We start from the raw sequence: 20,441 nt of genomic DNA, 5'->3' as shown, positions 1-20,441 counted from the left end.
AGCCTAAGGCCATGTACATACTAGCAAGCATTCTATTATAGAATAACATTCCCTCCAAACCCCTTTCTTCCCCCTCCCAAAAAAAAAACTTCTAAAGGAATGTCTGACCACTATGAAGACATAAAACCACTGCACTTTCCCACTGGAATAGTAAAATAGAAAAAAATAATCCTGGTAGGTACTAAATGTTGGTAATAATGTTGAGCAACCCAGTGGTCTAGTGGGAGTGTAGATTGATACAAGCACTGTGGGAAACAGTTTGTGCAAAGTAACATGGCACTCCCCATCAGTTCCACCCTGGTGAGGGACTCATGGTCAGTGCACTTAAAGACTAGGGAAAGAATAGTCATGACGTCACTAAACTCATCCCAACCTCAAAGCAGCCCAATATCATGACTAGTAGGATGGATAAGAAGACAGCTGAGCGCGTGCCTAGAGCGAGCAAATAGCTATGCCCAGGCTTTAAGTTCACCGACATAAAGCTGTGTGAAGGAAACTAGTCACAAAACACCATCGGCCATTAGTCCTGCACATCCCAACATCAAAACATGACAAACGAATACATGAAGGTGGACGGGAGGACACAGGGAGGGAGGATAGAGGTTACCCCCATCAAGAAATTGCCTCGAGTGGCTACTCTCTCTGATTATATAGTCTCTGTTCGTCTGAGTGCTCATAACATAGGTGGCCCATGTTCATGAATTTTGCTGAACTGTGTATGCACACTATCACATGGGTATCATACTCAGTTAAAAATACCACCAAGAAAACAGCAAGCAGGGAAAACTGTGGAGACTGGCCCAGTCTCTGCACTTCCTGCTGCCTGTTGCCGTGCAAGCTGGTCTCCGCATTTTAATGAATGTAGACTAAGTTTTGTGATATAGGGGTGCTCCTCAGCCTTCAAGGTTCGGTGCTATTGTTAGGACATCAAAGACCAACTGCTGACCAAGACACTGTTCTTATGAAAAGAATGACCAGCAAATTTACTGCTTAACTTCATTCCCTTTAAATGAAGCTGGCCCCATGCTCCTCTTTGAAAGCTCAATAGTGGATATATATCTTCTTTATAGGACATCATGTACAATAAAGAGAAGCAGTAACTTCAGATAATAAAAAAAAATACCTTTGGGAATGCTGTGAGATGGACTCTCCATGTAATAAACATCACTGTGGTTACATATTCCCAAACCTCCTGAAGTTCAGCCATTGGCTCTTGAGCCTTCCATCTGACATAGGGGCTCTTTTGAACTAACTGACTTATTATATTTATGCCCCAACCCTTTCCCTAAGCTCTGCAAGACCTTGGGAATAAAACAAGCCTATCTACTCCAGAGGGCCACCCTACAGAGATTGGACAAAATGGCAACTTTCTATCCTGTTACACATTAGCTTATTAGAAGCTGCTCTTCAGTACAGCAAACACTTATTAAGGGTTGAGTCAAAACTAAGCTCCTGAGTCCATTATGTGTTGCCATCTGATGGCCATCTAGACATCACTCCTCGTAATGCTGGTGTGAAAACTCTTGGTGTTAGTTATTAGCATTTTCAGACACTGGGACAGGATTAGAAAAGAATGGATTGTTTTCACACCTACCAAAAAGTCAAGACTGTTGCCAACTGTCTATGAAAGAAAAAGAAAAACTACTTACAAAGGATGCATTGGTTTAACATGAAATATGAAGCAGGTGGTGGAGAAGGAGGCATCTGTATTCACAATCACCAGCTGCTCAAAATTAAATGAACTGAAGTGATCCTTTCAGAAATGTTTACTTACTGCAGGAGTTTTCAGTCCACAGCACATGAAGCATTCTCTGTGTAACCAAGTCTCTGAGTGTGCTGGTGCACATGACAAGTGGAAGACGGAGGATCGGTAGTTCAAGGACAGCTTTGGCCTTATACTGAGTCTGAAGACAGCCTGGGCTAGAAGAGAATGTATCTCAAAAAAGTAAATTACCAACTGAGTCATCCACTCCTGACCTCGACCTCATCACTCCTGGAGAGGCTCTCTGCTCCACTATCAGCTCACTTGGTTAGAAACAGGCTGCTGAGAAAATCCTTGCCTTTTTTCTCTCATTGGTCCATTCGAAAAAAAAAAAAAAATGGCCAGACCACTTGAAGTGTTTGAAAGTCCCCTGCTGTGGTTTTTGATGAAGACAACTCAGTTTTTTAAAAACTAAAAAAAATCTATGGATTTTTTAAAAAATAAAAAAAATATGCAAAGTAACCATTTAAAAAAAAAACTCACAATCTTTGCTGAGTAATAGGACCTCAAAGAAAGATTATACTCCAAACAGTAGGTGGGAATAATGAGCCAAGCTCTGCAGAAGATGCTGTGGAGGTTGCTTTTCTGCTCTAGATTCCTCCCCACATCCTTGCAGCCCTGAAACTCACTCAGTGGCTCTTCTAGAGTCTGGGATAATCAAAAAGTGAACATCAATTCCCTTGGCTCTAATTTTAAGAAAAGAAGGGAAATGGGTTGAACCAGACCTAGCTGATTTGATTACAGAATGTTACCACCCCCTATAAGGGTGGAATCATGTGCTGTGAAGCCAAAGAAAACAGGATTCCCATCTTCCTGATATGAGCAGAGGAAAAACAAAGAGGATGGGGACACGCACTAATTACGAGGCTGCGTCTCTTCTATGGGCTCTGTATGGTTGCTCCAAGGTTGTTCAAACCATTAACTCAATTTATTTTACTTTAAGGGCTCCTGTATGTGTCTGTTGTGCCTTTGGGTTGGTGTTTTTTCATGCCACTTAGAATGTGGTGTAAATAGAAATGCCATGGCAACCTGCCAGGATGGTGGAGCCTACTCGAATGGGAAGAGTGTCTGTTGGCTACACAGGCCCCTTTAAAAGAAAAACTCAATGCTCACAAAACCCATCTAATGGGTTCAGGCTGGTGTGACCTCAGGAGGCCATCGCAGCCCACCCACATGAGCTCTAAAGCAAAGTTTTCCTCAGTCGTGTCATCCTGAGGCAGATGCTGGTGGAAGCGTTACAGTGGCTATGGCCCTGGAAAGTCTCATTTCTGGGCCCACCTGCCTAGGTGAAATGCCTTTAAGATGTGTGGGAATGTGACAGGTACTCCTGGGCACTTATGGCGGAGGTGGTAACCACTCTGCCCACTGAGGTGAACCAGGCCCGCATCTGGACCTACTAAATAGCATGAGGTACACTGTTTAGAAGACAGATTTCAGGTACTCACTCAGTTTGTGGATTTTATCATTGCAAGAAAGCCTCAGGTTTGCCTTCTTTTTGTGAAGAATCTAGAAGAGATTTTTTTCCCCAAATCTTAACAATATGATGGTTAATCTTGGCTGTCACCTTGATTGATTAAGAAATGCCTAGGTAGCCTGTAGAGGATACCTCTGGGAGTGTCGGTGAGAGACTATGAGACCTTGAGGGATCCTATCTAACCATTGGTCTATTCCTCCAGACTTTTCTCTGCCTGTGGCCACTATACTATGAATTGTGCTGCTAGACCACACCTTCTTCAAAATGCTGGCACCTCAGAAACCATCAATCAATAAAACCTTTCTTCCTATTACATCGATTACTCAAGGCACCTGTCACAGTGACAATAACCCCAACAAACACACTTGATGAAGAGCCCAGAACCTGGGGAAATGAAAGAATATGGCCAAGCCATGCCAATCATTTTGCATGCAGCCAGCATCAATAGGTTGACTAAATCCTGGGCAGATAGTCTTATATAAGCCACATCTCTGAACAGCTCATTGGCCTGCTTAGATGGTGGGAATCACGTACTTCTGAGGGACCTGGATTCTGTGACATTGCAGTTGATGTTAGGTTATTACAGGTACTGAGAAGTCATTAACTGGGCAAGAGTTGTCTCTTTTGTTCCACAGTAACCATCAGGTAAATGAAAGAATGTGTAGCTAAGTATAGAGCATTGCCCAAGCATCTCACAGTTGATCACTGGGTATATCAAATTGCCATTATGAATAGGCATTAGGCTAGATGCTAGAGAGTCAAGGGAGAAACAGTTTGTTCTAAAAGGATTCTAAAACCTCTGATGAGGTCATCAGTCATCTATACTGATGATGCCCTATTGAATGTCATCAGTATAGATTGTGATGGGTATTCAGCAGGACAGTCACATGGGGTAGCTACTAAAAGAGGGTAGCCAAGAAAGATTTGCTGAGCAAGCCTGGAATCCTGAGCAGAAGGGTAAGAAAAAGGCAGTCCCACATAGAACCAGGGGGAAGTGTATCACAGGCTAATAAAATCAGAAGCACCAGAGCCTTGAAAGAAATAGATTTTTGCTTATGTAAAACATGGGAAAGAGATTGAAAAATTTCACAAGAAAAAAATGTAGTAAATGAGCTTGTAGGAAAAGCCATTGGCTTTGTAGACCCTGTTAAGCAACCTCACTGTTCTGAGATTGACAAGGAAGACACCACTGGAGAGATTTTAAATGATGGCTCCTATTTTATCTGTGAAACTGGAGGTGAGAGGAAGGAACACAAGAAGGAGATGTGGAGAATGACATGAAATGGTTATCTGTGACCCTGACAGAGGTGAGTTTGTTGGAGGGAAGAGGAGTCATTGTGGGGTAGTGATAAGCCCTGCCTCATTTGAACTTTGAAGACATGGATAAAAATTAAAGTACATTTGCCAAGTTGGATGATTTTCTTTTATTTAATTTCTTCTTTTGTCTGCTTGGCTCTTGACATAGAACAGTTAGATTTTTAAGTTTATCCAAAAAGTAGGGTATTTTCCACAGTCAGAGAGAGAGGAAGAAAGGAGAGCTGAGAGGAGTTGGCATAAATGTTTCTTGTAAGGGGCTTGTACTGAACACAGAGGAAATTGGAAGTGAGAAAGAGCTGAAAGGTTGTGAGTTACTGGCCGGTTCCTTGAACGGGTAAGGCCTTGGAGGGAAGATGGACTTCCTTCTCAGATTTTCAGAGAATGCATTTTCTTTATGCTCTTAGTGGATGGACAAGGAAGTATTCGTGCTGAGCTTCCCTCTCTGTGGAAGCTGCTGCCCTGTCTGCCAGCTAGAGAGGTAATGCAAACAATGGGCCTTGCTTAGAGACTGGGCCAGCTGTGCGTACATACAGCAGCAGCAGAAGCAACCGCACTTCTGTTAGCTGAGGCAATGCCCCACATCTTGTCGAGTTGGGAAGCAGAGAGCTGGTAGCAGACCCAGAAGCAGATAGTTCTCATGAGCACTTTTGTGGGTGGAATCCTAAAGCTTCTGCAGCCTCTCAAAGCACCACCTGCTGGAGGTCAAGTGTTCATACACATCCTCCTGTGAGGGACGTTCCAGATTCAAACTCAGCATTCTCTCTCCCTCAAGACAGGCAAGATAAACACAAGCACCCAAACATTTTGCCTCAGTCATGGATAAATACAAATCTCTGTTTGCACTTTCAGGGGCTGAATTAAGTCTACAGTAGCAGGAGGCTTGATTCAGAACAGTTTGTTTCTCGCCAGTTTGCTGTAGGCAGAGGAACTCTTGACCACTGTGGTGAGCAACGTTCGCCGTTGGGTGTCAAGCTGCAATGTGACTGTGCTGTGTAACATCATCATGAAGATGCCCAGGGGTTACTTGCTTAGACATTGCGTGTGTCAAGGTTCTACAGGTTACATGGCAATGCAGTTCTGCAACTGTGCTTTGTTTTGTTCTGTTTCTCACAGTAAGACCATTGAAAAGAACTTAATTATGAGCGGCACATTGAACACAAAAACATACTAAAGACATACAGCATGCTGGCTCTTTACAATTCACAGACATGGTATTAACTTTGCTGTTCAATTCCATAGCTCAAACTTAAGTGAGGAGATAATGTGGCTTTGTTTATTTTTTTCCCAAAATCTCTCATCTTAGTTTTCTGTTAACCATCTTTTAGGAATTTTTGGCAGTGCTAATCCATTTTCAGTATGACCTATTTTGTATAAAGAGGGTATTTCCCCTTTCTCAGTCCTGAATAAACTTAAGTTATTGATGCAAAATCACACTTGAGGAAGATGTGTCAAAAGAAGCAGGGAGTGTTTCTCCTTTGTCACATTCATAAACCAGGGCCTTGCCTTGTATACGTGGTGATAATTTTCCTGCCATTATCCCCTGGACTTTCCCCCTGAGCCATTTGAAACTGAAAATCAAGTATTCCTTTAATCAGTTCCAGGAAATTATGAGATAAAGAAATGGCAGAGAGATCACTTTTTGTGGAGTTACTGAAGTCAATAATGCCTATAACAGTGGTTCTCGGCCTGTTGGTTGTGACCTCTCTTTGGCAAACCTCAATCTCAAAAAATGTTTATATTATCATTATAACAGTAGCAACAAGAATAACGTATGGTTGGAGTCACCACAACTTAAGGAGCTGTTTTAAGTGCTCGCAGCATGAGGAAGGCTGGAACCACTGGCATGGAAGAAAGAGAGTGTGCAACTTTGGGCCACAGTCCTGAGATTTGAATCTCAAAGAGCATTTGTTCCCTCCTCTCCCTGTCATCTCCCAGATTAAATATCTTATGCAGGTTACAGACACCAGCTGCTGTGTAACAAATTGCCCCAGAGTTTAGAAGATTAAGAGGATCCACATTTATAATCCCATCATTTCTGTGTGATGGGAAGTCAGCCCTCATAAGCTACAATTAAGGTATCAGACAGGACTCTAATCTTCTTGGACATCTTCAGACCTGATTCATGGGGACACTGACAGACTTCCATTTCCCACGGGTTTTTGGCTGGAGGGAGCCCTGGGTTCCTTTACCACACGGCCTCTCTACAGTGAGGTTCACAAGAATTGAGCTGCTTTGTTTGTTTTCAGAGCAAGGGCACAAATAGAGCCTGAAAAATCATGTGAGACAAAAACTATGGGTTTTGTTATCTTATCTTAGTGATGCCCCTATTACTTCTGTCACATTCTCTTGCTTCATCCCACATCCAAAGGGAAGGTTTCATACAAGGGTATGTATCCTAGGAGCTGGGGACGCTGAAGTACACTTCAAAAGCCGCCTGTAAAATTGTCCAGACCGCCACGTGTCCATATGCTCATTGCTGTCCGCCCAGAAGTTACAGTTCCCCTGCACACCGTGTGCTGACCTGGTTCCTTAATACTCTACATTTCCTGATCCTGTTTCTGGTTTCTCTCCTCTCACCACCATTTAAACTACAGTGCTCCAAGTTCTTGTTCTAAATTATTGTTCTTCCTTTCACAAGAACATTTGATGGCTCCCTATTTCTTGGCTCAATACAAGTATTAAGAATGTCTATATTTGGGATTAACTTCATTTCCTACCCTTCATTTCAAAAGACTACAGGCAGCCAAGTCAGAATCTCATGTTCTTTCCCCCCCCCGGCTCATGCTGTTTTCTTAGCTTCTTTCTTTCCCCTTCTCAACTGTGAAAATGCTAAACATGTCACAGAAGAATTTCTCTGCAATGCTAGGGTGGCAATGGGCTCGTTTCTGAGCCCTCTTGCATGGCGTGTCCATTAAACAATTACTATATTCTTGTTCCCATATAACTATCTAGGACAGTAATAATCCTGTTCCCCACTCTGCCTGCCATTCCAGGAAGGGCCTTGCGGGCTGCAGTAGCAGCTTTCATCCCTTTCGTCGCCCGTGGCATGCTGGCAGCCCCTTGTGTACATAAAGGGACTGATAAAGTCTAGAGCATTGAGGACTACTTTCCAAATGCCTTTCTCACAGTTATGAAGATTGACTCAATGTTATTTTTACGTTATAAATGATAACACTGACATGGAAACAGTTTGCCTGCTTGTCTGAGAGCAGACCATGGACCCTGATTTGGAAGTCCTCATTCATTTGTTTTATTTTGTTTCTCTTTTAAATGACCTGTTAGTTGTTTGTTCAGCAGTATCAGAGCTTGAACCTGGAGCCTCACACATGCTAGCAGAGCATGCTACAGCCTCAGCCTTGACTTTATTCTAATTTTGAGACGTCTTGCTAGCCTGTTGTTGAAATTATGATATGCCTAGATTAGCTTCCTGATTGCTGGGATTATGAATCTGCACCACCAATTCTGGCTTCAATTATCTTTTAAGATTCATTTATTTTTATTTTCTGTGCATGTATAGTTTGCCTACATTCTTGTGTGTACTGCTTGTGTGCATGCTGATGGAGGCCAGCAGAGGGTGTTGGAGCTCCTAGGACTGGAGTTCTAAGCAGTTGTGAGGCACCACATGGTCCTGGGAACAGAACCCAGGTCTTTGGTAGAGCAACAGGTGCCCCGAACCACTACGCCGTCTCTCCCTGACCCCTGGCTTTGATTTTTTGTTTTTAAATAGAACAATTCAGAGTCATTCAACACCACTCACAATGTCATTTTAAAAAATCATTCTTGGTAAAAAAAAAAAAAAAAAAAAAGTTAATAAGACAGAGATTTTTAAGGTGAAAAGAGCATCATGGGTAGGAGGAAGGCCTGGGTCTGCCACATCTGTGAATGTCAGGAAACACGGTGTTCTTACAGGTCAGTGTGCCTCCTGCTGTCCCAGACTCACGTCTGCCGTGCAGTGATTCATGTGGGTATACCCTGCACATTTACGAGGGTTCTAGTGACCCAGGAGACTGGGTAGATGCTGTAGCTAGAATTATAGGCATGTCTGTCAACAAGTGGAGTGTGTGTGAGTGTGCACGTGTGCGCGCGCACATTCGCATGTGTGTTACAAAGAGAGAACTGGCATGTAAAGGATAATTACTTCTCAAATATTGCCAGACCTCCGCAGGCAATATTCTGAATTCAAAGCGACTTCAGCCAACTCGTGTTTGCACCTGGGAGCTATGAGCAGTATTGAAAGCTTCATAAAGGAGATGAAACTTGACCAGGACAGGAAGTGACTTACCGCCGGCCAGCTCAGATGTATTGACACAAGGTAGTGAAGTAGGAAATTATGGTTTTCAAAGAGAAGTTGGATCTAAGTTTCCCTTTTATCTCAGTATGATGTGTGTGTCCTTGAACCAAATCCCGTAAACACAGTGCAAACGTGACACTCATACAGCGGGAGTGGCTGGAATTCCTGGCTTTTGTGGGTCTCATACACAGGAAAGTCAGACTTCCTTTATGGCTTGTTCATCGTGTGTCAGTATTGTGGTTTCCAAATGCTCTTGGAAGCTGACTGTCCAAGTTCCAGGTGGGCTCTGGGCCATGGCAGCAGCCAGAAGTGCTGAAGGCATTAGCTAGAGCCAGCAAGTTTCTTGGAGACTAAGGCTGGAGCAACCTGTTTTACATTAGTGTATTTCTTTGTACATAAATTATCAAAACCCTTCACTCCCTAGCATTTCTTCACTCGCCTCTCCATTCGTGGCATGTCCTGCTGGTTCCGCATGAACAGGGGTGTCCGACAATAAGTGATTATTCCAAAGCGTGGAGCACAGACTGCAGCTAATGAGGACTGTTTCCAAGAGAGTGTGAGTCACTGGGAAATTGGGTAGAATTTTCAAATTTGATAGGTTGATGATAGGTCATGAACTTCCCCTCTTGAGCCAGTCCTCCTAACACCAGTTTCCACTTTCTTCTCGTGTACCCTTGCTGGAGTGTGCTGCTTTTATCTTCCCACTTCTGCACCACAGTTTCAGTTCCAGGATAACAATCTGCAGTGGTCTGAAAGAGTGACACATGATCAGTTGTGTTCTCTCTCCATCTTTTTCTCCCTCCCTCTTCTCTCTCATATATATAACATATTACATATTACACATAACATATGTGTAATTTTCATATACATATTAATCAGACCTCATAATGTGTCTCATTCTGACAGTTTCATACATGTATATTCACCTACCCACCCCATCCCCAAATTATGACTTTTGGCCCATTTCCTTAATCTGACTAGATGATTCTTTGCCTCATCTGCTACTTAGAAGAGAGGGAAACAGTAAAATAAATATATTTTATCTTCAAAACTTAGAAGTGACTTTGAATTAACCTAAAGATGCAAATGGGAAACAAGGTAAACATATGCGACAAAGGCAGTTAGTTGGCCAACAGCAGGCAGAGATGCTTTAGGCGCCTGTAGGAGAAATGGCTATTTGCATTTGGGTGATATTGGTTTAACTACTTGGGCTAAATTCTGGCTCCAAATACATGTGGTCAGCCCAGGAGTCCTGAAAAGAATCTGGCTTTGTTTTAATCCAAATATTAGTCATTAGTGGGTGGATGTTTTTAGGATGATTTTTGAAAAGATAAAATGAGCACAAAAACCTGTAAGAAAAGCCAAGTGTCACAAAGCATGGTGACCCACTCTTCTCGTCACTGAGACACAAAAACAGGTGTCTGTGAGGATTGGTGGGGAGTTTGCCCTGACCACAGATGAATCTGGGTTTGGGGGCTGTGGTGGCCAGCGGAAGCCCAGCACCTCTACTCCAGAACAATGACTACTGCTGCCAGATATGAAGCAACCGAAGGTCATCTTGAGCCCTTTTTTGCCCTAAATAGAGAGACACAGTGGGACCACACGGGGTCCATTCTTTTCCCACAAACTAGTGATGTGTTCCAGGCAAAAACCCAATTTGGCCCAAAGGAAACATTTATAACCAAATTATACACCTCAGAAAATAAATGAGCTTTCATTTTGGAAGGAAGCCCTGCCGGCCGCTTTACTGTTTGTACCACAATCATAAAGTTGGTTTAATCTGGGCAGTGGAATGCCATTGGGTTGGCCAAGTGGTTGGAGTGGAGACCATTTCACCCTGCAGAAGACACAGTGGGAAGTAAAGGGAATTACTTCTTCTGGAGCTGTTCTCAGGACCCATTGGGTTTGCGGTGGGGGGGAATGTTTGTTTGTGTGGGGGGGGTCTTTTCTGGCACCATTCATTGAAACTTCAAAGCTGGTTCCTTTCTTCCTCCTTTCTTTTTCTTCTCCTCTTCAAAAACTCCAGGGCTCTTCTGGAAAAGAATAAAAATGTGTCCTTTATAAATTAATGAAAATCCAGGAGCAGACACAAGAAAGTCTGCAAGTATTTCTCCCAAGATTCACGAGAGACTAGGATACTGAAGCTGCAGGATACTGAGGGCAAGGCCGAGAAATGTGCTTCCTTTGGAGATTAAAACCTCATGAGTGTCTGGTCTCAGGATCCATGTCATGGAAAGACTGTGGTGTAGAGAAAGTGAGAGGGGTCTATAGGTTTCTGGGATCGCCTGGGTTTGAACCACTATCGCATAAGAAGGTGCTGGGTGCTGTGTACTGGTTTAGCGTAGAGTTAAAAAGAGGAAGCTCTTTAATACCTTCAAGGACGTGACTAAATACTTTGGATTAGGAATGCCTTTCATAGACTGACTTTTCACTGACTGACCTTGTAGGGAACTTCCCACTTACTCTGCAGATGCTGAGATAAAGTCTGTGTGGGCGTGTGGAGGTGTAGAAAGCAGAGCATGACAGGAGCTGTTCATGGGAAGAGGAGTCCATGGGCAGGGCTTTGGCTCACAGGTCAAGCAGTTAAGAAAGCCAGCTAACAATTTTTTAAAGGTTGTTTTTAAAGGTTACTGGTATCCAATGTCCTGGTGTCTGCATCCTAACCCAAGACACCCTGATTTAAACAGCTTTGGGTTTACTAGAATATAAGATGCCAACCACTGTGGAGGCTTCTGTGGCCTGCACTGTCATTGAGGAAAGAGACCGTGCTTGTCCTGTTTCCCCCATTGCATCCCAGCCCTAAGTCATTAGCTCCCAGTAATTAAATGAATAAGTGAAGAAGAGTGCTGTAGCTCATCTGCCCACTATCAAGACAAATCCCAGCTAATTAGATGATCTCAGCTCTTAACCATTTGGGGTGCTTGAATGTAGAGTGGAGCTTAAGTCTGGGATCTTCTTTGTCCCACTGCTATTTTCTTACTGCTTCTCCTGATTAAAACCTAGCAAGAATGAATTTTATAACCTCTTCTAGCCTGTATTCTGTATTCATGTCCTGGCAATTTTTAACTTCTGTCTGTTGATTGCTTTATATTTTCCGTGAGTGAGGACTTTATGCCTGAGCTCCTCCCCGTGTGGGGTTTCCTTACCCCTTCCAATAATACTGTTATTCAGAGGTGGACTGTTATTCAACTCAGCCATTCTTCCCCAGTGAAACCCTGGGACTGTCTTTCACTTGTCCCCTTGTTCTGACATTGAAGGCTTCCATTCCCCAGCGCCTGCTTTCATTCTATCTCAGCCCCCTTCGACAGACACCAAATGCTGGCAGTGGATAAGTCAACTTTTATTATAAAAATGTTTATGGAGACTGTCAGTTCTTAACCTTAAAGCTGAACCATGCTGTTTGTATTTTTCTAAGTGATGGAGAGTGTGAAGGACTGATGAAAATGGAGCGTGAAGAGATCAAACATGCGTCTTGGAATCTTTGTTCAAGACCTGGAATAGGAGGAATTTCACTTGATGGGGGGAGGTGTCAGATTCCAGGGAAAAGGATCCTCTGTGAACTGAGCTCAAAGCCTGAGATCATGACCTGATGTGAGGGAAAGTGTGGTGCAGGGAATGAGGGACCAGCGTGGATGTGCAGGGTTAGAGTCATAGGATGTCCTTAAAAACAAACACATCTTTAAAGAGCTTGAAATAGATTTCTTTTGGTCAGAGAGCAAATGAATTCACTTGCAACATACTATCTTCTAAACTTCTGAAGTCCGCTTTCAAATGTTGGGGGTTTGAAAGAAGCCATTCATAAGTGTATATGACATGCAGTGTTGCAGAATTTTTTGTTATATGGAACTTTTCTGTGGACCACTGGGGAGGGTGAACATTTGAAGCTGGGAGTTCAGCTCTTAGCAATTGAATACATAGGACATTGGTAAAAAATGTGTCTAGATCTATCTAAAAGGCCAGCCTCTGTATCTGCACACTTGGGGAGTAAGTAGAAGAGTTCAGGCCGAGACCAGCAAAGAGCATTTTCGAGGCTGAGTTGCAGGTCTGCTGAGGAGAGTGAGACTACAGTGCGTACGCAAGCAATGGGGCCTGCGCAGTCAGTTTGGCCAGAGCATTTTCCAGGGTTTGTTCTCGCCGGAGCTGGCCCTTGTCTACAGAACCTCTTCAGGTCTTTCTTCTGTATCCTATCAGCTTTATTTTCATTTTTGCCATGTCCTAATGGATTGTTTTCCCTTCTCAGCCTGCCTGAGGGCCTAGGACCCGTGTTGGTCTAATGTGACTTGTTACCTCTGAGCTAGGAACAGCTTTCCAGTGGCCGTGTGAAGCATGCCTGTCCTTTCCAGGACCTGGAGCTTATGTAGAGAAAGATGGGGGGCACTTGCCGTATCGTATGGGATACAGGCCACCATAAACCAGCCCAGAAAGACCAGATCACGTTGACACTAGGAAAAGCAGCAGTGAGTCCACCCTTCATCTTTGCAGGTTGTGGCCTTTACCTGGGGTCCTTCAGTGTGGGTAACAGCTCCAAGAGCCTTACCCTGGCTGGGCCTAATAGCTTGTGGTTATTCATCAATTGTTTGATTATATTGTCTCAAGATCAACCATTCAAACAAGTTCAAAGCACCTCATATTCTGACAGTGCTATCCCTTTGCTATGCTGCTCCCGGAAGAACACTGTCTTAACTGGTCCCGGCCATCCGCTTCTCCTAAAGCAAGCAGAGTTCATTGGGTATTAATCTGTAGCAGGGTTACCAGGAATCTTGTGGGACACTAGCTGTAAAACTCTAATTTCACCGGAGAGTAAGCATCCGAACATCCAGGTAACGCTGATGCTGCTTCTAAACAGCTGGGTTCAAATGATAACCCCTCATCTCCTAGTCTCGGCGGACTCTGCACTGTAACCCTTCCCCAAAGGTACATGCAACTGAAGCAGTTGTACACGACAGAACAGGTGTATGAGAAGCTGGGCCACTCAGCTGAGAGTCTCATGACCTTCCACCTCTGCACCGGTGGCTGTAAACACTAACAACCCTAGCTGGGAGAAGCTTTCCAAAAGAGAGCACCGCTGAACTCCCCAAGATGGAGATTACTTGGCTCAGAGGGCAAGGATCCACAAAGCTATCAGGGAAATCTGTTCACTCTGAAAGTGATGTCTAAAAAGAGGAGGGCAGTGTGGCCTGGACCAGAAAGGTAGCAGAAAAGCCGGGAAGTGGTTAAAATGTCCGTGCTGGTGTCAGTGACTGTGAATGGACCTGAATGAGAATGATGTGCCACTGATCTGACTCACCCTTTGTACAGCTCAGTTTGTCTTCCCAGCACTATTTTGTGTCTTTTTGGCTACAGATGGTGCAAAAGTGCAAAGAAGCTCTAAGAATGTAAATAAATGCAACAAAAGAAACAAATGTAAGGTTCAGCGTTAATGCAGAAAAAGAGGGCTCAACTAGCAGCAAATTAAGGACTTCCCAGAGAAGGAAGCACCTAAGCAAGGTTGTTAGAAAAACACATAGCAATTTTCTGAGAAAAATGAAAGGCGCAGAGACAGGCAAGCATGGCACCAGGGCACCTACCAGCATCTGAGCCTCTGTATGAGTTACAAAATGGTGTGATAATGTCCCTTCCCTCAGTTTGAACCTCAACCCTTACTTGTCCCTTGGACAGACTCTTTCCTGCTCTGTGTACATTATGCAATGTAGATGGCAGTCTAAATGAAACCCCACAGGACCCCCTCTACCCTGCAGCTCAGGCTTTGAGATCCTGTTCATCTCACCAGCTAGACATGTGTTTATTCACTACACAGTGAAGCTAAGAATTTTTAAATTATAATTATTACATTTATTATGGAAAAGGCTATCAATTCTTGACATAGAGGTGATAGCTATTAATTATTAAAAGACTTTTTCTAATTTTAATTAATTTTTATTCATTGACAGATTCATATATTTTAGTCCATCTTGACTCTATTACCCTGTCTCATTCCCCTCCTTCTCCTTTTGAACTCCTCCTTCTTCCCAAGTCTTCCTCCTACTTTTACACTGTGTCTGTATATGTGTGTCTCTGTTCCTGCATGAACAGGAGGTTATTTACTAGACCACATGCAAATTATCAATGATTACAGCCCCTGAAAGAAACCCTTCCCTCCTGGCCACCATAACTACTGATAGTACCTCAGGCAGAGAGACGGGATTTCATGAGCCCTGTTTTCTTCCCATGATGAAATGCTGATGGGCCCAATCTTGGGCATGTAATGACAGCTAAAGTGAATTCATGAGTCCACCCACCATACTATGTCCAGAAGACTGTTTCCTAGCACTCTTCCCCAACTTCTGGTTCTTACAACCTCCCCCCGCCCACCCATTTCTGGAATGTTCTGAGTCTTGGTGAGCAGTGTGATGTGAGCGTCTAGGACTAGACGCTCCGCAGCCGCTTGCTCTCTGCACTCTGACTCTTTGCTAGTCTGTGTTAACCACTGTCCGGTGGGCCGGTGGGGTGGGGCAGGCTTCTGATGGGGGCCAAGAGCCACACTGACCTGCAAGTAGATAGATAACCAGTTTGATACTGTTTCCATTTATCAAAATAATTGTAGTAGGTTTGTTCTCCCGACACCTAGGACCCCCCTGAGCCACTTGTCACTGTGCAGGTTTACTGCTTAGGCCTGAGCTCTGTTTCTACGGAATAAACCTTAAATCCCATTGAGAAGCAGTTGGATACTCTCACGCTATTCATGCCATTGTTGCACCAATCGCTATGTCTTTCCTCGTTGGTCATTGCTGTAGCTTTCAGGATTCACAGATGGGTAACACTGTTGATGACTTTTGTCCCTCAGCAGCCTGCATAGGACTTTCCAAAACTGTTAAAGCTAGGCCTTAGGGAGGAAACTTCCATGTCAGTACCAGCTTGATTTCTCTATGTCCTTTGGCAAAAGTGTCTGGTATCTTCACAATAGGGTCTTAGCATCAAGTTCTGATGGACAACCAAGAGCACTAGCAGTAGCCTGTCTAGTTTTGGGGATCCATGGGAACACAACTGACTCCTTCAAAGTTCAAATGTTTTAGTGAGATTACAGGAATAAAGAAAGACTAATTTGTGAGTTACTCATAGCAAACCATGAAGGACCAAGAGACAGCAAAGGAGACAGGAGAAGAGTACCAGGGTGCAAGCCTGGAACTCTGCATCTGAGCTGAGACTCACCCACCTCCCTCTTCCTCATCACCTATGACTAAGACCTTTTTCTGCATTCTAACAGTTTTTGACACTGTGGTCATTGGAAAGGGCATTCGCTCTTCACCAACACAAGCTTCCTTCTCATGTCTTTGCTGGCCCTTTGTTGCTTTCACTTGCAAGCAGCTAGCCAGACTTAACACGGCCGAAGCCCCTCTGACCCATAATGGAATGGACAAATGTAATTGGACACTAAACTTCCATTTCTCATATGTACAATGGATGGGATGCGTATTAAGCCATTTGATAGGAAGCTTTGAAAGGCAGTTGATTAGAATAATGCATAAAACGTGTTAGGGCAAAGCTGGTATGGAGAAGACTTTTCTTTAAGGGAAGAGGTAGAAGTTTGGTTGGTACCAACCAAAGGAAGAAGTAACTGAGCCCTAAGAAAATCACTGACAAGGAAGAGCCAGTTTAGGAGCACCTGGAAGACAAGTGAGAGGGAGGAATTGGGAGTTGCCATCTTACAGGGGAACCACAAGAAAATGATGTTTCCAATGTGAAGCCTCTTATTGAAGTACTTATTATTTTTGCCATGGTGCGGAAGACCAAACCCTTTGGGGTTTGCTTCCTTTGCTTCCTGTGGCCACATCCCTCTTGCTGCTCTTCTGTTTTCAAATACTGTTTTTCTGCATTCATTCTTATTCAGAAAACAAACAAACAAGGACAGAAACTTAGCTTTTTTAGGAAGTGCATTTGGCCTTGCCAGGTGCTTTTTCTCTCTTATTTCTTTCCTGGTTTCTTTGGTGGTCTCCATAGTTATACACTTCCTGTACATAGGAACTTACAGAGAGCCCAGATCATACGTGCTATGCCTACTGAACAAACACATCTATGAATCCATCTCCCGGATCAAGTAGCAGCTATAGCTGCGCTCCAGGAGCCTCCCAAGGGCTTCATTCTCCCCCAGGCTGCCAAAATCCTGACTTCTAAGACTGCTGGTTAGTTTTGCTTTTGAACTTCATATAAATAGAATCTTAAGTCACGTGTTCTTTTGTACTTGGTTTCCTTTGTTCTCTACGATGTTTGTGAAATATGTCATTAGATGTGGTTACAATCTGTTCGTTCTCGTCGCTGTATAGTTATTAATTCTACATATTAGGCGTACATTTTACTAGTACCTTCAACTACTGGTGGCCAGTTAGTCCCTGGCACTTCTACAGTTCAGCTCGTGTGTTTAGCCAGTCTGAAGAAAACTGTGATGGAGCCACCTGCTAGTATTTGGGACTCATTGTCTTGTCTGTCCCCTGGAGTAGGTCTTTTCATGTGTGCATGAAGTGCTGTGTGACATTCTGCTTCTGCCTCTTTGTGTATTTGTCTCCTCCTCATTGTATCTTCTGCTTTGGTTGACCAGATCTGATTTTTTCCTATAAAGTTGTCGGATTGCACAAATCAGACAACAGAGGGCTACACTGGCATCTACACAACAGTTTCTCTAAGAAAGGGAGGCCAGGGTTTTCCCAGTACCAAACAAACAGAGCATTGAGTTGAGGATTTAATCCATATTGTGCTACACCAGGATAAGCTCCTTGGTGCTCTCACTCTGGGTAAGGGAGAATGGAAATTTAGATTAGCTATAGAATCTCTTCTAGACAATATCTCCAGGGGGAAATTAGGACTACATGGTCCTGTGAAGAGGGGGCTTGGGGGTCTGTTTTCTAGCAAGAGGCCTCCCAGCTTTATCATTTATAGAATTAGAGTTCTCACACTTAACTTGATGACAGATTCATTGAACACATGGTGCCTGAGATGCTTAAGTAATGCTTTATCTACCCAATTTCCAGTATTCTCCAGACTCTCCCATTTTTCTCTCTAGCTCAACTTTGCACCTTTCTCTGCTCAAATTTATGTCTGGACATATGTTCTACATGCATTAAATCAACTAAGCATTAAACAGCCTCTCGCTCTGGCTTCAGGCTGGCTTTAGCCATGGGCATAGAGAGTATTTGACAATCTTGCATTTCCAGCCCCACCCACTCCACAGACGCAGGTCTCTATTGTCCTTATGGCACCAGAAACCTCTCCCTTTCTTTACCCCTTTAGGTCTGTTGTACAAGATCTTCATGGTTTTATTGACCAAGAGATAAATGGTGGTTTCTGACTACTTTGCCCAGAAATGTATAAGCTGTTTTGTTTTTGTTTTTGTTTTTGTTTTATTGAGTTCTCCTCAATTCCCAAGCTTAAGAGTACTAAGTTTTCTCCTCATGCTCAGTCCAATGTATCCTAATGTGGTAATGTTGATACCTGTATAATGGTTAATCTTAAATCCCAACCTGATTAGATTAAAAAAAAAAATACATTAATAACATACACCTCCAAGTGTTACTTGGAAACTGGTAGAGCATGGGAGCTCTTCCCTAATGAGTGGGTTGATTAATCCCTTGATGGATTCATTATATGATAGCATGATTGGGTGGTCAGGAATGTTACAGATGGAGCCTAGTTAGATGAAGTAGGTTACCGGGTGTATTCTTGGGGCTCTATCTTCTCCTGATACCCTCTTGTATTTCCTTTCTCTATTTCATGACTGCCATAATGAGACCTGATCTGTTCTGACATTCCTTTGCCACCATGATAGACTAAGACCTTCGAAACAGCCGCTAAAGAATATGCAGTTCTTCTTCTTGAACCTCAATTAACTGAAGGAGTTCTGATAGGAGATTTATCTTATGTGAGGATAAAACCAGGAAATGCTTTGTGTCTACAGGATCAGAGGGGAAAGATGTATGGGGACAGGGAGATTGAGAGTAAGTTTGCACCTGGGGGTAGGCTGTCTGTCTTTGAGAAGACGTGACAAGGGAAGCCTTTTTCACATGCCATGGTTCTTCATTCTTCTTCCAGCTTTAGGCCAGCATCCAGACACGTCTGATAAGATTAAAGAGCACAGGAAATGGTAAGAAGGAGTCATCAGATGGATGTGGTAGGGTACACTTTTAATCCTAGCACTCTGGAGGCAGAGACACGAAGATCTCTTTGAGTTCTAAGCTGTCCTGCTCTACATAGTATCAGGCCAGCCAGGGATAGGATCTACAGTGAAAGTAAAACCCTGTCTCAAAAAAAAAAAAAAAAAGAGTCATTATATGTTAACTTGTTACCTTCATTATGCTGAAAATATTCCACCCTTCAGGATTTCCTACTTCTTCCCTTGCATTTTTTTAGTGTATAAGTATTCTTTTAATTTCCTCTCTGGAACTTCTTAAAGACAAAAAGAAAAAAATTCATATACAATTTACATTTAATTAAAGACATGATTCTTCTACCAATATAAAATAACTAATTAATGAGAAAACTACAAAGAGCTTAATGCCATTTCATAGCATTTGAAGAACAGATTATAAAACCAGTTGGGAAAATAATTAAGTACATTTTTAGATGTGAATAAAATCGATTAATATGCTACACAGCCATAGAATCATAAGCCTTGAGTATTATGGCTGAACTAAAACCACTTGAATGTCTATGGAATGGAGATTTTTAAGTATTCATATAACATTTAATCTGTTGCCCTAGTCAATAATACCGCAAAGGTACATCCTTTCAGGGATTTAAATAATCTCAGACAAGTATGTTATATTGTGCCTCAGTAATAACTAATAAATTTGGTCCCTCCTTTGGCTTCATTTTCAAGTTTAGATAACTCTCCTTAACAATCCATGTGTCATCTGAACTGTCATGGTCCAGCACAGTGCCTGGCACGTGACAGAGATGGAAGAAGTGTTTGGGGGGATAATTCACAAATCTAACAAACACGCTGGACTACCCAAGCTTTGTCAAAAGCCACAGCTGCATCTCCTGCAGGGACCAGACTGTGTTTCCCCTGAGAGCAGAAACTTAGGCCGGTCCATCTGGAAAGGCGGGTGGGAAGGGAAACAGGTCACAGTGGCCTCCAGCTTTCTCCTCACCCCAGGCCATGTCCGGTCTGTGTCAGCTCTGCGGCTATTGGCATGGCTCTCTAATAAATGAGCCTGAGTGGTTTCTGGCAGCCACAGAGATGTACAGGTGCATTGTGACAGTGCAAAGAAAAACTGTTAGGATTCAGCTCTGACCCTGATAGGATGGGGCAGGAGGGCTGTTAACAAAGAAGGAGATATAAATGAAGAAAGCAGATGGTGGACCTTTTCATTGCTTTCACTTACCTTGAGTCAACATGAGAAAGGAAATGGTGTTCTGGTCACTGAAGGCAGCATCTGCATTTGATGCATTTAGAGCCATTGGATTTTAATTTTATCATGCTACCCATGGATTTGAAGCTCTGGGCATTTTCAATAGGCTTTAAAAAAAAAAAACATTGAGGTGGTTAAGAGCATGTATTACTGTAGTAGAGGCCTGAGTTCCATTCCCAGAAGCTATATTGAGCTGCTCATAAGCACCTATAACTC

General features: G+C 43.2%; 1 protein-coding gene and 1 long non-coding RNA gene across 2 annotated transcripts in view; one reads left to right on the top strand and one right to left on the bottom strand.

Annotated features, from left to right (window-relative positions):
• The window catches only part of Ism1 (isthmin 1), a 76,235-nt gene that overhangs the window by 16,078 nt on the left and 39,716 nt on the right, over positions 1-20,441 (top strand). The gene's annotated exons all lie outside the window — the stretch shown is intronic.
• Positions 9,328-19,249, bottom strand: LOC132653780 (uncharacterized). The gene is made up of 4 exons (XR_009591657.1): positions 19,158-19,249; positions 18,822-18,927; positions 10,717-10,877; positions 9,328-9,593 (listed from the first exon to the last, which is right to left on the bottom strand). It is a non-coding gene; the product is annotated as an uncharacterized LOC132653780 (long non-coding RNA).

The sequence above is a fragment of the Meriones unguiculatus genome, chromosome 4 (genome assembly GCF_030254825.1).
Source record: "Meriones unguiculatus strain TT.TT164.6M chromosome 4, Bangor_MerUng_6.1, whole genome shotgun sequence".
NCBI classification, from domain to species: Eukaryota; Metazoa; Chordata; class Mammalia; order Rodentia; family Muridae; genus Meriones; species Meriones unguiculatus.
The sequence above is the reverse complement of the archived record's forward strand: the minus strand, read 5'-3'. Positions and strand labels throughout refer to the sequence as shown.